At 35.2% G+C, this 14,916-nt stretch overlaps 1 protein-coding gene across 7 annotated transcripts in view; it reads left to right on the top strand.

Moving 5' to 3' along the window:
- Ptprk (protein tyrosine phosphatase receptor type K) overlaps positions 1–14,916 on the top strand; it is a 481,811-nt gene that overhangs the window by 401,167 nt on the left and 65,728 nt on the right. The gene's annotated exons all lie outside the window — the stretch shown is intronic.

Below are 14,916 nucleotides of genomic sequence, written 5' to 3'. Positions count from 1 at the left end.
TGGTTTAACCCACAAATTAGTCATCATTATGTAGAGCATTTTTATAGTTTCAAACAGATTTTGGTTTCTAACAGTAGGATTCTACTATAAGAACTAGCTGAGAATTTACAAATGACTTTGGAATTGAGCAGTGGGTCAGAAGTGTAGGAATTCTGAAGAGAACCAGAAAAAGCCTAGATTTCCTTAAACCAACTATTATCAGAACTATGAATGTTAAAATTCTCTGCAGTGAGGCTTATAAAAAATTAAGGAACATGTTCTTGGAAACAGAAGGAAATGTAATCCTTTTCCATGGCAGAAATCCAGCTAAATTGTGTCTTGCAATTTTGGAGAGAGCAAAATTTATGACAGTTGTACTTGCATATGAAATAAGAAGATTTCTTAGCAATGTCCAATACACAGCCTTTCACACACACCCATGGACAAAACAAAAATAAATATATAAAAATATATGTGCACACGTCCATCAAAGTTCTTGATACTATTATCTATGTAGAGGCAGTACACATTCCCAATGTTAATCCTTTGAGCTTCACAAAAGGCAAATGATAAATCACAGAAAAGTCTAAGTCTCTTATTCTTAGCAATTAAAAACAGGTCTTTAGAGTGAATCCCTAAATCAAAAGGATTACATTAGTTTTATTGCAATATTATGGTAACATGCTCACTGCCACTCTATTTTCTATATTTATCCTATTCAAGGAAAAAAAAGATTAAAATCCTATTTGGTCTCCTCAAGACACATTTACAGAGTGTTATAGAGCATAGGTTTATGATTATCGCACTATTATAGACAAACAAAATACCCTTTATCCTCTATCAGTTTAGCATCTGAAATTATGAATTCTATTCAGTTTTTAATGAAATGTGGATTACTTTGAAGATTATCTTCCTGATTTAATAAATGGCATTAGAATCGAAAGTTAATTGGATCTTCCTTGAATGAGCAGTAACCACTATGTGTGATTGAAAATAAAGGATGTAGGAAGACTTTTTTATGTGTCCAAAACTATTTTAGGTTAGAAAATAATTTTTGTGTGATCAGTTTCTCAAATAAATTGGATAACTCCTTTAATGTCCACAAATGGTAGGGAAAACTCTAATGAATTTTAAGATTAAAATGTCTTACCTTTTGTAGCATGATATACAAAAAGATGCTTCATACTGCAACACACATGTTGTATGTCCTAAAGACATAGAAAATGAATCTCATTCCCTCATTTGAATGATTCTATATTTGATAGATTCCAGTGTTAGAATGGATTTATCTTTATTACTTTTTTTTTTTTTTTTTTTTTTTGGCCAGTCCTAGGCCATGAACTCAGGGCCTGAGCACTGTCCCTGGCTTCTTTTTTGCTCAAGGCTAGCACTCTGCCACTTGAGCCACAGCGCCACTTCTGGCCATTTTCTGTATATGTGGTGCTGAGGAATCTAACCCAGGGCCTCATGTATACGAGGCAAGCACTCTTGCCACTAGGCCATATTCCCAGCCCTATTACTTATTTTTGACATACACCTTTGCTGAGGCTCAACATCTGGAACCTTGTTTATCTTTTTTTTAAGGATTTATTCTTTTTTAATTTTTTCTTCTTTATTGTCAAAGTGAAGTACAGAGGAGTTACAGTTTCATAAGTAAGGCAGTGAGTTCATTTCATATCCAACTTGTTACCTCCTCCCTCATTTTCCCTCGCCTCCCCCTCCCCCTTTCCCTCTCTCCCCCCCATGAGTTGTACAGTTTTTTACACCAAATGGTTTAGTAAGTATTGCTTTTGGAATGGTTTGTCTTTTTTTTTTGTATTATTGACAAATATCCTCATTTTTTATTGTCAAAGTGTGATACAGAGGGGTTACAGATTCATATGGAAGGCAGTGAGTACATTTCTTGTTCTACTTGTTACCTCCTCCCTCATTTTCCCCCTCTCTCTCCCCTTTTCCCTCTCCCCTGAGTTGTGCAGTTGCTTTACACCAAATGGTTTCTAAGTGTTGCTTTTTTTTTAAAGTTTTTATTATAAAACTGATGTACAGAGAGGTTACAGTTTCATACGTTAGGCACTGGATACATTTCTTGTACTGTTTGTTACCTTGTCCCTCATACCCCCCTCCCCTCTCCCCCTTACCCTTTCCCCCCCTGAGGTGTTCAGTTCACTTACACCAAACAGTTTTGCAAGTATTGCTTTTGTAGTTGTTTCTCTTTTTTTACCCTGTGTCTCTCAATTTTGGTATGTCTTTTTATCCTTTATCTCTCGATTTTGGTATTCCCTTTCCGTTCCCTAGTTCTAATACACATATATACAGTATCTAGGGTACTAAGATCAGATACAGTGATCCTTGTTCTACTTTTTATATTTCCTATTCTTATTCCATATCTTATTCCATATCTTCTTCCAGACCTGGTAAGGACATTCTGCATTTTCATATACTTGGAAAACTATTATCTTTAGTCTTCATTGTTTTAAAGTTTGTGTGTTTGCAGATGGTAGAATGATTGATGGTGAAATTGATGGTAGAATTGTTATGTGGTCTTCATCACATTTTTGTATAGTCCTGATAGTGGCAGAGAGAAGTTTAAAGTTTGAATATTACTGATCCTTCCATTAAAAATACCAATTATCTTTTGTAAACCATGCTAATCTTTCTGATAGATGTTTGTGTATGCAAGTGTGCCTCCCATATTGTCAGTTCTGAAATATAATGTTTGAATTGCTGGCAGCAGCTGTTATTTACAACACCTGGCTGTGCATCTGTGCCTCTTAAAATTCCAGTCTTGGCCTCTGTTTGAGGAGGCTACCCAATTCTGGCATACCTCCTGCTTTCTTGTTCTGTTTTCTAATCTGTTTACCAGACAAAAACCCAAATAGGCCATGCTTTTCAAGCATGTGTTTCACTGTTCTAGTAAAACTTTCTTATATTCATGCTGATAACCATCATCTCCATTCAGATTCCTTTACAAAAATCTACTTTGTATTATACAGATATTGTTCTGACAGGTTCAGTCACAAAAGGAGTTTGGTCAAACATATATGGTTCATTACTGGGAGGCTAGCTATGGATTAGAGAATAGAGCAAAAAAATTAATGTAAAGATAAGAAATAAATGAAAATCAATAAGGAACATGTAGGCTAAACTTTTACCTCGTGATACAGACTTTTTCTTTGAGCTTTCCTAGCATAACATTTATGATAAATGAAAATAGTAGCAAATACTTTATTGCTGTGATATTTTTTAATTTACATTTTGCATCATTATGTAACAAGAGCCGCCCAATGAATACATCTTTTTCCATTGTTAAAGTGTCCTACACAGGATTCTACCAACTGGTAAATAGTACAGATTTGGTCATTCATTCAGGAAGGATTTATTGTGTGTTTTCTTTCTCTGATGTACTGACTCAGATACTGAGCTGCAAGGAAGATGGTTGTAGGAAGGAAAACATGACATCTGAATGCAGGAACTATGCAGAGCAAGTTTCAATAAGATCTTTATCAAAGTGATCACTCAACTTAGAAAAATCTCTTCTGGAAAAAGGATGCTTCTTTTTCAATTTCAGTCGAGTATTTACAATCTATGTTATAAACTTACTATAACTTAAAGTTTGCTAATAGCATCTGTTAACCAACTACATTCACATCTAAAACCATATAAAACTTTTTATTTTCTCTTTTGGTTCTAATTTCATGAAACAAGTAACCAAACTAATTAGTATTAGGCTTTCTTCTCAAATGTATCTATATTTCTATATCAATATATAATAGAAAAATATATTTTTATTCCTATCATTGTAAAACAGTAGCCTAAAACTAAGTTTTTAACGTAAAGCACACCTTGGGTGTAATGTTTAAGTTAGAAAATTAAGCACATACATTGTATGGGTGTACTTTTATGCCTTTCTTCAATGGTAGCCATTTACATTGTTCTTGGCAATTAACTACAGTAATTCCGTAATCATTCTTGGAAAAATCTCTTTACATTTTTTGAAATATGACAAATCCCTAGAAGTAATAATACTAAGTCATATAATATGTATATATTTAAAAATAGTTAAGCCCTGGCCCTGAAAATGTTATATAAATTCACATTTCACTGTATTGGAATCTCCTTTCTCCATACTCTTACTACTATTAATTAGTACCATCTCTGAAGATATTGCTTTTCTCATCAGCATATATTGTTAACATTTCATAATGTTTGACTGTTAAGTAGCTTAGATAAGGATGTAACAAATTGTTGTTCAAAAACTGTAAAAAATGAAGCCATGAATTCAGTTAATCATTCAATTTAGGTGCTACATTTTTCTTCAAGTAGATGAGTGAAAGTCAGGCAAGTTCTCCAACCTCTTTTATTGAAGAGTTTTCCTTAGGGCCAATGCCTGGAAATAACTTCTGTTTGCTTTGGTGCATAATGGTCCTGTCACACTTCCTGAGCTACAATAGATGCTAAATTGCCCTAGATGGTGATATCTTTATTAGTCACTGATGGTCTCAGCTATCAGAATGCTTCAGACTTTTCCATAGTGAGTGGGACAACATTCCCCAGAAGCGTCTTTATTCTTCAATAAAAGTAAAATATGTCAAAAAAGAAAGTAGAAGAAAGCTAAAGAAAGCTACACAGATTATTTGGGATTCATTATATAAGCCAGTTGGCAGAAGCAAAGTGGAGAATATTTTCAAATTCACTGTGAAGAGAAATTCTTTTTTAAGTCTAGGTTAAAGACACTACTCAAAAAATTCATCCAATACTTTAAAGAATGACAATAAGTGTAATGTCACAATAACCATAAAAATGAATAAGGTGTATTCATATTTTTTAAATTCTCATGGCAGGGAAAAAAATCCAGCTCTATCTCTTCAAAGGCATATAACAGGTTGGGGAAAAATAGTTTTAAAAATATGCACATCACTATCTAGGTTTAGTTTGAGTTTTGTTTACCAGATGTTTTGATAGAAATCATTTTCAGTGTTCAATATAATGATGTCTGTGTCTCACATATCCATGAAACATCTAAGCTGAATATACTGATAGCTGATAAAGAACATACGGTTTTGGAAATTCGTGTTAAAGCTACATAGAAAGTTTGCATAAAGCCCAAATTTAGTATGACTTTTAGTGAATTGTTTTAAATGTCCTAAAGAGTTATATAAGATTTTGCTTATATATATATATATATATATATATATATATATATATATATATATATATATATATATATATATACACACACACACACACATACATACAGGAATCTATATTGAAGATAAATAAAATGTTTCACATTGCTCAACTAAAAAACTCTTAGGGTTTTTTTTTCTTTAATTTGTGAGGAACTTAGTAAAAGAAATAGTCAAAAATATATGCATCCTGACATGGGCAATGTATTTATTTTAATGAAATGATGCTAACGTGAGTTTTTAGATACTTTATAGCTGCCTGATTTTCTTCCCCCACCCTCATTTCTTTATTGTTAAAGTGATGTACAGAGGGGTTACAGTTTCATACGTAAGGCAGTGAGTACATTTCTTATCTACCTGGTTTTCTGTGACCCAGATTTCATTGAAATGGTCATATAGTAAAATGCTAATTTTGCTTTAAAAATATGTACTAATGAACTATATGACTAGTATGTGTGAGTATCAAAAGATTAAACTACTTACATTATTTTAAGGTATGCATTCTTAAACCTTGACAAGCAACTAATGTCTTAAGAGAATGTAAAAGCATTCATTTGGGTAACTGTCAGATGTCTGGCTTGTCCTACATTTGTATTGAGCTTTTACTTAGTTCTCTTCAAAAGAGCCATTGTCCATCAGGCAAAGTATCCAAACATGAACAAAATTAACTTTCCAGCAGGAAATGGAGTGACCAAAAACAGCAGATTCCAGTTACAAACATCCCCTGAGATGTAAATTAACTCAGTCTTAATCTGGGATGATTTAAATGACTACGTACATAAGATCTATCCCAGAGAGAATCTATCAGTCACAAGAGGACCTGGGTCTAGAGATCAAATTATACAGGTCTGCTTACTGAAAAGAAGAAAAAATCTGATTAGTCGAGAAGAAAAGAGACGAGCAAGGGGTGGCAGCAAAGTGAGTGATATGCTCTTCTTACCGCAACTGAAAGAATGAGTTAGTGTGATGAATGAGAAATCAGGTCACTTGATTTTAAAAGGACCCCAAATCATTGATAGTCATTTTCAAACATCCTTTATACTTTTGTTATACATACATACATACATACATACATACATACATACATACATACATACATATTGCCATTCTTATTAATTCCCATATATAGTTCAGTGTTCTATTTTATTAAGGATTTGAAATTCCATCCATCAAGGATAGACAGTGTCAGAACTACAGATATGAAAAAGATATGTGTATTGCCTTTCAGATGTGCACTGCCCAGCTGCTCTTTCCATCTCTTGACACTTTTCTTGAATGAAAATTATCTCATCTGGTGTTTATGGTTAAAAATTACCACTTTTTAAAAAATTGTGCTTTCTTGTTTTATGTAACTCTTAAAATTACTATCCTCTATACAACTCTGTGGTTTGGTACCTATCTCCATATTTATTCAAATGTAAGACCAAGTGTTGGTCTCTAAAGACTCTTCTGAATGAGGGAGAAAAATGAGGGAGTTCACATTGATTGTAAATACACACAAATCTTAGTGATGTGTTGGCTTTATTCTCTCACTTTTAATCAGGCCTTGCTCATCTCTAACTCCTGGTATTCACATATTGATGCAAGACTAAAAAGGAGGTCATGCAATCCTACCACATCCCAACGATAATGACAGTTTTCTAAGACTCTCTTTAACATAAGAAAGAACAAAATCCATTCCATGTGTCAAGACACACCGATCAAAAGATAATCAAACTTTTCTAAATTTAATGTAAAAAAAGAGCTAAAGGAAAGTACTTAATAATTTTGTAAGTGACAGATGGAATAAATGAATACACTTTGTTAAAGATGCACATGTATTTCATTCACGAAGATGTTATTGATCCGTATTTATTACTAGGAAGTTTATATTAAGCACTGTGTTGTTCTAAAATCTGCTGATCAAAAGTTGGTCATCTATTTGAGTGCAAGTTATCTTTTTCTTCTTTAATGTTAATGTTGGGTTATTTCTGCAAACACAAGGGAGATATTGATGGAGCTGCCTACATGTCTTTTTATCTTGCTAGGTGTAATTAGTCTTTACCATTTTTAAGCATGAGTATGGGTGATTCTAATTATTTTTTAAAAGATATACTTAGAGCTGGGAATATGGCCTCGTGGCAAGAGTGCTTGTCTCGTATACATGAAGTCCTAGGTTCGATTCCTCAGCACCACATATATAGAAAAGGCCAGAAGTTGCGCTGCGCCTCAAGTGACAGAGTGCTAGCCTTGAGTAAAAAGAAGCCAGGGACAGTGCACAGGCCCTGAGTTCAAGCTCCAGGACTGGCAAAAAAAAAAAAAAGTTATACTGCCCCTTACTTAAAATGAAAAGTGATCATTTTGTTTTGATGGTGGTTTATTTTACATAGTTGTATACGCATAAATGTAGCTTATTCTGGCAAACTAGTCTGTATTCAGGAAGATGGACATAAATACAAATGAGCATTTCTTTGTACGTGAAGAGCATTCTAGATGTATGTGAGGAGCTCAACTTCTCTTTAATTCTCACAGAACTGTAATCAACATCAATATTGTACACTAAATTATTTTCAGCTTGTGAAATGGACCTTTAATCTGGTTGTGGCAACTCACACCTGTAAGCTTTACCTATTTCAGATGCTAAGCTCCAAAGAATGGAAGTTAAAAGATAGCCTAGGGAGAAAAGTCTTCAAGAAACCATCTCAAGAATAATAGCTATCAAAAAGCAGGAGTTATGGACGTGTTTCAAGTGGTAGAACACTAGCTCAGCAAGCTCAAGGCTCTGAGTTTAAACTCTGGTACTGTTGTTAAAGGGGGGGAGGGGAAGAAAGATAGGAAGGAACGGATGAAGGAAATTAACCTCTAAATCTCCAAGTTTACTTTAAAATCCAAAACTTTATTACCTATATACTTATCCACCATTCTAAATGGTGGGTTTAATTTCTAAATTACTACATCAGTAAGACAAAACATTTATCTTCATGCAGTAATAGCAGACATATCCTATTCTGACATGTCCTCAGAAGTCTGACAGGGTGACACCTTGTGAAAATAGCTGTAATCTCAAGAAGTTTGAATGTCATCCCAAATGTTTTGGATAGAAAAGTTTGTCAGCTAGATATTTGCCTTCCACATCGCAACAATTGCCATCTTTTACTACAATTATATACCTCACCATCCACTTCCACACCCTCTGACATTACCCAACAGCACCCACTGTCAGACTGAAAGGCCAATTCTGTCATCTGTGCTAGGCCTCAAATGCTACTTTTCTCTACCAAGAACAGTAGTGCTTTTCCACATTACTTGATGGGCAACTGGAAATGATTTGGAAGTATTCCACGTGGTAATACACATATGCCTGGCTTTTCTGTGTCTCCCACCTCCTCAATCCAAACATTTCCATATGGGCATCATCTATTTTCCCATCAGTTATTCACACACAGCTCAATTGTTCCCTTCCTCAGAAGATCACATAGCTTCAGCTTCGACTTCTGGGTTATCAGAACTAATTGTCAAAAGGCATTTATCACTTTAGGAAGTAAGATCTGGACTCAGTCCCAGGCCTGGTACTCTTTCAGTAACAATCTAATCGGTGCCTGCTGTTACTGACTCCTTTTCTGTGAATCTGGCTGTTAAAACTGTAAAGCCAAAGGCTTTTTTTTTTTTTTTTTACATTTGGTAGGCTTTTGGCCCTAGAAACTGGAATAACTCAATTATTCTTTTCTTAGAGTATATTTTTAACCTTACCACTAAATTGACTATATTCATCTTTGATGTTTACTTGACCTTTTTATACCAATTTACAATAAAGAAACCTTATCTCATTATAAATAACACATGTACATGGTTGAACATCTGTGGAACCATGTATCACCAGCGCTCTAATTCCTCTCTTAAAACTATGAATAGATGATGCTAATGGAGTGGTGGTTTTACTAACCTGTACCTGAAGAGCCAGTGTTCTGTTGCTGATGTGAATTAAACAACTGGCTTAGCCTTAGATAAGCAGCATGATTATTCATTTCACACAGAGCCAAAAGCTTGAAGGAGGAAAACTACAAGTGCTAAAATAAGATAAAAATACATTGTAAAAACATTCCTCAGAGAAGTAGGGAGAATGAGTAAAGCAGAAACCAGCCATCATTGTTAGGAAAGTTAAACTGGGGAAGCACGAACTATAGGAAGGAAAGAAGAGGAAACCTAGGTAGTTTGCATTATGCTGAAACTGGAAGTTAGGAGCAGGTCATAAGTCAAAATCAAACAGGATGTTTGAGATCAGAGTGAGCACAACACACCCATAATACAAAGTTGTATGATACTAATGTCATATCATACAACTTTGTATTATGAGTGTACATTTCCCTTTTTCTAAAGCACAAAATTTCAGAGAGCAGGAATTATAGCTTTAACTGTTAGAAAATGTACCAGTCTAGAATGAGGTGCCTGCAGAGTATAAACTTATTGTGGAGGCTTTAGTCAAATCACCGTCCATGCTAAGTTGCCTAAATCCAATTAAGCTGGTATATATAGAGCAACAGGAAGTGAGGGCATTTACATCTTAGGTTCTGTTGCTTCTGCTTCACATACAGTGCCTATTTTCTCAATTTATTTCATATGGAGCTTGCACATAGGATTTTATTGTATTTTTTTTTATTTTTCTGCTACTAGCCATGGATGGTGGTTCACACCTGTAATCCTAGCACTCAGGATGCTGAGATAAGAGGATCAAAAGTCAAGACAAATCTGAATGAGCTATTTAACAAGACCCATCTCTAATAATAATGATAATAGTAATATTTTACTGACATGATGATGTACAACATTTCTCCCAAACTTGAAATTTCATTTTTATTTCATCATCTTATCTGTCATATCATTTGTTGTATTTCTAGACGTAGTGTCTTGTAACTGTGTATGGGTTGGAAAGAAAAACAGAATGATCTCACTCATCCAGGCAGTATTCAGATTTTCATACCCCTTCCCATGTGAAAGGTTTAGTATAACCTGGAGAGAGTTCTTTTAAGGGGAACTATGATGAAAATTCTTCTTGATCTTGATTTTTGCCCTGGGGAAATAAACAACAAACCAGATGTGCAATGCTTTGTAGAGAACAAGCTGCTTTCAGAGGAACAATCCAGGTGCTGCTTGATCAGCCAGGTAGGACTTATTTCATAGAAATGAAGACGCCTTCCCCTTTTCAGCTTGAGTCATGCCCATGAACACTGGGATGCATTAAAAATAATCCAGGATGCACAGCTAAAAGTAGAAACTAAGAAGCATCTAGGTCTCACAGGGCCAAGTCACCTAGTGGCAGAAGGAAGCTCTAAGGTCTTCTAGAAACACTGCTGTTTACGTTGCAGGCCTCATGTTTTATGTATTTTAAATACATCTCCTCTCTTGCTGCTTAATATTTTTCCTAAAATGCCTGTTACATTATCATTTAAAAGTTGTGTTTTTGTGCACCAATATTTGCTTTTTATACTGTGGCTAGATTCCCTTTACCAAACTTATTTTAAAACTGCCAGTTGCCAATGTTTCTGAGTCCCATCAGAAAGCATTTTCTTTGTGTACCACCTGTGGGGCTCACCTCTCTATCACTGGCTCAGAACCAAGGACTGCCAAGAGGGTATGATGTACAAAAGGTAGGTCACTCTCTTACTTTAAGGCAAGGTCAGCTCTCACAGTTTTCACTCTGGAGTTTCTTATGAGATCAGATTCATGTTTGAATGCAGCTAAGACCATATTCTCACATATCCTTTTGTTCCTTGCCCTCTCTTATACCCCTCTCTCCTTTTCATACAAGAACAGTCCTTTAATTAATCATGTGCTCCCAAATCCTTATCTCAGGCTCTGCTGCAAAGAATCCTAGCCTAAAGTAATGATGGTTTTGACAACATAGATTCTATCATCTTTGATCATTCATCCTCAATGTCTAGCACACCTGGAACATGGTACTCACAAGTTTTTTGAAATATGAGCACAGTTGGATATTCGACTTTACACTTACAGTAGAAGATGCATGATGAAAGTCACAAGCAGTCCAGTACAGTTCTAACCTTACTTTTACTCAGACCTCTGAAGAATTGGGACCATAGCAGAAATCAGCAAGTTGAAAGTATTGTAATATCAAAATGGAATCCATTTCATATCCTACTATATCAGAAACCATTAAAACACCATATAAAAAAAAAACAAATGTTCTCACTTTAAAAACAATTCTAAAAATAATCCACATAATTTTGTTGTACACCTACTCTCTGCCACATGGCCTACACTAAGTATTGAGCAGATTTTAAAAATATTATTTTCACACTCCTTAGAAGTGTGACTAGTGGGAAAGCCTCATAGAGGTGGTGATAGTGCCATGCAGTGTGTATAGATGTGACCCAGAATACCACATATAATGGTATTTAGATAAGTTGCTCGGAAGGTCTAGAAACTATAAACACAGCAGCATGAAGCAAGGTATGAGATCACAAAAGCTAAGAGGATGTTAAGGAAGAATATGTTGAGAAATTTATATGACATTAGGCTAAGGCTACTGAGCTATGAAACAGCTGTGAGATTGAAGGTTGACTGCCTTGAGAACAGATGAGCAGGTATTCATCTCTCCTTTAAAAAAGGTTATAACAGCCAGGAGTCTGGTGGTTCACACCTGTAATACTAGCTACTGAGATCTAAGAATTTAGGTCGAAACTAGCCCAACATGGAAAGTCCATGAGTCTCTTATCTCTAATCACAGAAAAAGCCAGAAGTGGAGCTGTAGTTTAAGTGGTAGAATGCTAGACTCAAGAAGCTCAGGAACATTGGCCAGGTCCCCCAGAGTTCAAGCCCCAGGACTGGCAAAAAAGAAAAAAAATAGTTAAAATAATTGCATAACATGTAAAAGTGTTTGGACATAATATCATAAACGATTATTAATATTTTTATTTTCCATCAAACACGTAGGTAAATATTTTCCATAATTTCAGTGATGGTGATTTGCTACAGATAATTTTGTAGTTGCAATTATATCTTAAGCTTTTCTCACATTCATGGGTACTTTTATTGTTAGTAACTAAATACTGTCAGAAATCATGTGACTTCCATTTCATTCCCTATTTTTCCTTCCTTCCTTCCTTCCTTCCTTCCTACCTTCCTTCCTTCCTTCCTTCCTTCCTTCCTTCCTTCCTTCCCTTACTGAAAGTCATGAACACTTTTAAAAAGGGCTTATATTTAGGTCTTTGAAAAGCTACACATGAAGGATGCATTTAGATTGGGATGAATAGGAGGCAGAATGAGAATCATCAATGAAGGAAATGTCTTGTAGAGTGGGACAGAGGCAAATCCCTACCTCTGCATCCCAGTCCTTGGCTAGAAAAAGGAGATACAGCAAGCCCCAGAGGTGCTTATGAAAGTTAATTGAAATAATATATTAGGAGAACTTGGCATTTATGAGGCTCCTAAATGCTCATTCATTCTGCAGAAAAATGTGTGGGGGAAAAAAACTAAAGGTCAGTTTGACTTTTCAGGTATCCAATTTCCTGAAAGTCTCTGAACTCTTAAATTTAGGAAATGTCTTATTCCATGTGATCACTGCACTGCATGTCTTATATTATTGCACAACATATCTATTTTCTGTAGCAGGTGATCTAGTGAATGGCAGAAAATATAAATCTATTGGCTAAGTGTATGCTTATGTGGTAGAGAAATAGACTAGTAATGTTTACTCTTAAGGAATGTAATGTGTACACTAACCTAAGAAATGAGTAAGTGAGCACATGTCATTCATGTAAAAATAGGTATTTTGTTCTTGTGCCAATGAATTAGCTGTAGGACAAGTGCTTGATATAGTTAAATAGATGTGATCCATCAGTTTCCCCAATATTTTTCTGGTGGCTGTGAAATTAGAAAGTCTTAAAAAGGAGTAAATTGACTTGTTCCTATGTATCAGTATGTATTAGTTCCCACCTCCCCTTCTAGAATGTAGGCTCCATTGAAGCAGAGCTTGGATCAGACTTAAAACTGCTTCCTCCAGTCACTTACCAGGTCCTTACAATGTTTATTAAAGACATTAAAAATGCAAAGTGAATGAAATGGGATGCTGGCTACAGTTCTGTGTCAACTGCAATTTCATTGTGGTGTTATATTCCACTTATCCCAGTGGGAAGGAAAATGGCAACAGTGAGTAATAACCCACTTAGCTGCTACTAAATCTCTACTCCTATAAAAGTAAATACATGACAAAGAGCTACTACATGAGATAGGCTATGTAGAAAGAACATTGTTTTTTCAAAATTATATAATCTTCTCAAGAATATAACATGCTACGTGCTGTTGACAGCTCACTTCCTCACCCTGATAGTATTAACTGTTAAATTCTCATTGTGTGCTAAGCTCTTCCAGGCTCTTAAACATACAGTTAATAATCCTTATTATAAACCCAGAGACCAGGAATTATTTATCTCACATTACACATGAGAAAATTCGATCTCAAAAACCAAAATTGCAGAATACTTTTTTTCAGGTCATAGTATAGATTTTGTCCTTACTTGAACTTTTTTCTAGTCTAGGGAATAATTCATTGCTCTTTCAAATGCTGGCTTTTAGCTATTGGAAACAGCTATTATGACTAGATTGTTATTCTATTTTTGACACATATAAAAGCAGAAGATTAAAATATGGCAGAACCTTTGATAGCGAGTATTTGTGTGAATGCGTGGAGAACAAAGATTCATTTTCTTCCTTGTTCACAGTATCATCACTTATAACTTAGATCTCTTGGTATTCCCTTCATTACCAAAGCATGTACTTTGAAAACTATTATACAACATATGTTAGAAATCTTGATAGTTAAAGTAATAATATCAGATCCTGGAATAATGGTGTCAGATCCTGAAACCTGTGAATGTTATCTTTTTTTTTTTTTTTTTTTGGTTGGTGGTGAGGCTTGAACTCTGGACCTTAGTGCTGTCCCTGAGCTCTTCAGCTCAAAGCTAGAACTCTACCACATGAGCTACCGTGCCACTTCCAGTTTTCTGGTGGTTAATTAGAGATAAGAGTCTCACAGACTTTCCTCTCTGGCTGGCTTTGAACAGCAATCCTCAGCTCTCAGCCTCCTGAGTAGCTAGGAGTACAGGCATGAGCCATCGGCACCCACACTAAATGTTACCTTTTACAAAGATTAAGTAAAGGATCATGCCAGGGGAAAATTATCATGGATTAGCATGATGAGCCCTAAATTGAGTCAGATATGTCCTTGTAAGAAAGAGTAAGGCAAACAGCTTGTAGATGACACTGACCACCAAACATGTATTTTGTGTACTGTGCACTGAAGCTAATTATCCATGAATCAACATATATAAGATATGTATGCTAATTCTAGAAATGGCATACCAAGAATGAGAAATTGTCACCAAAGTATAAATGTTTCTAATTTTTTCTGTGTGTATGTGTTTGTGTGTATATGTAGGGAAGTTATTGGAATTATAAACATATTTGAATAAGGTTTACCAAGGGTCACAAACCTTCTTTCTTCCAAGGACCATTTGAATATTTATAACATGGTCCATGAGCAGGCAGCCTAAGCAAAGCATTCTAGAAGTATGCATGTCTGTCCAATTAAGTACCAAATGATTTCACAGGCCTTTTATGGCCTGCGAGCCTATGTTCTCCATGATAGTGTGTATTCATTTTATGGTAAAGGGCTTTTAACTTGATGGCCAAAGCCCTGATAATATATATTTGCTGTATACAAATCATTATAGCCAGTTGTTGGAGCTCATGCCTA

Source organism: Perognathus longimembris, chromosome 9, assembly GCF_023159225.1.
Source record: "Perognathus longimembris pacificus isolate PPM17 chromosome 9, ASM2315922v1, whole genome shotgun sequence".
NCBI classification, from domain to species: domain Eukaryota; kingdom Metazoa; phylum Chordata; class Mammalia; order Rodentia; family Heteromyidae; genus Perognathus; species Perognathus longimembris.
The sequence above is the reverse complement of the archived record's forward strand: the minus strand, read 5'-3'. Positions and strand labels throughout refer to the sequence as shown.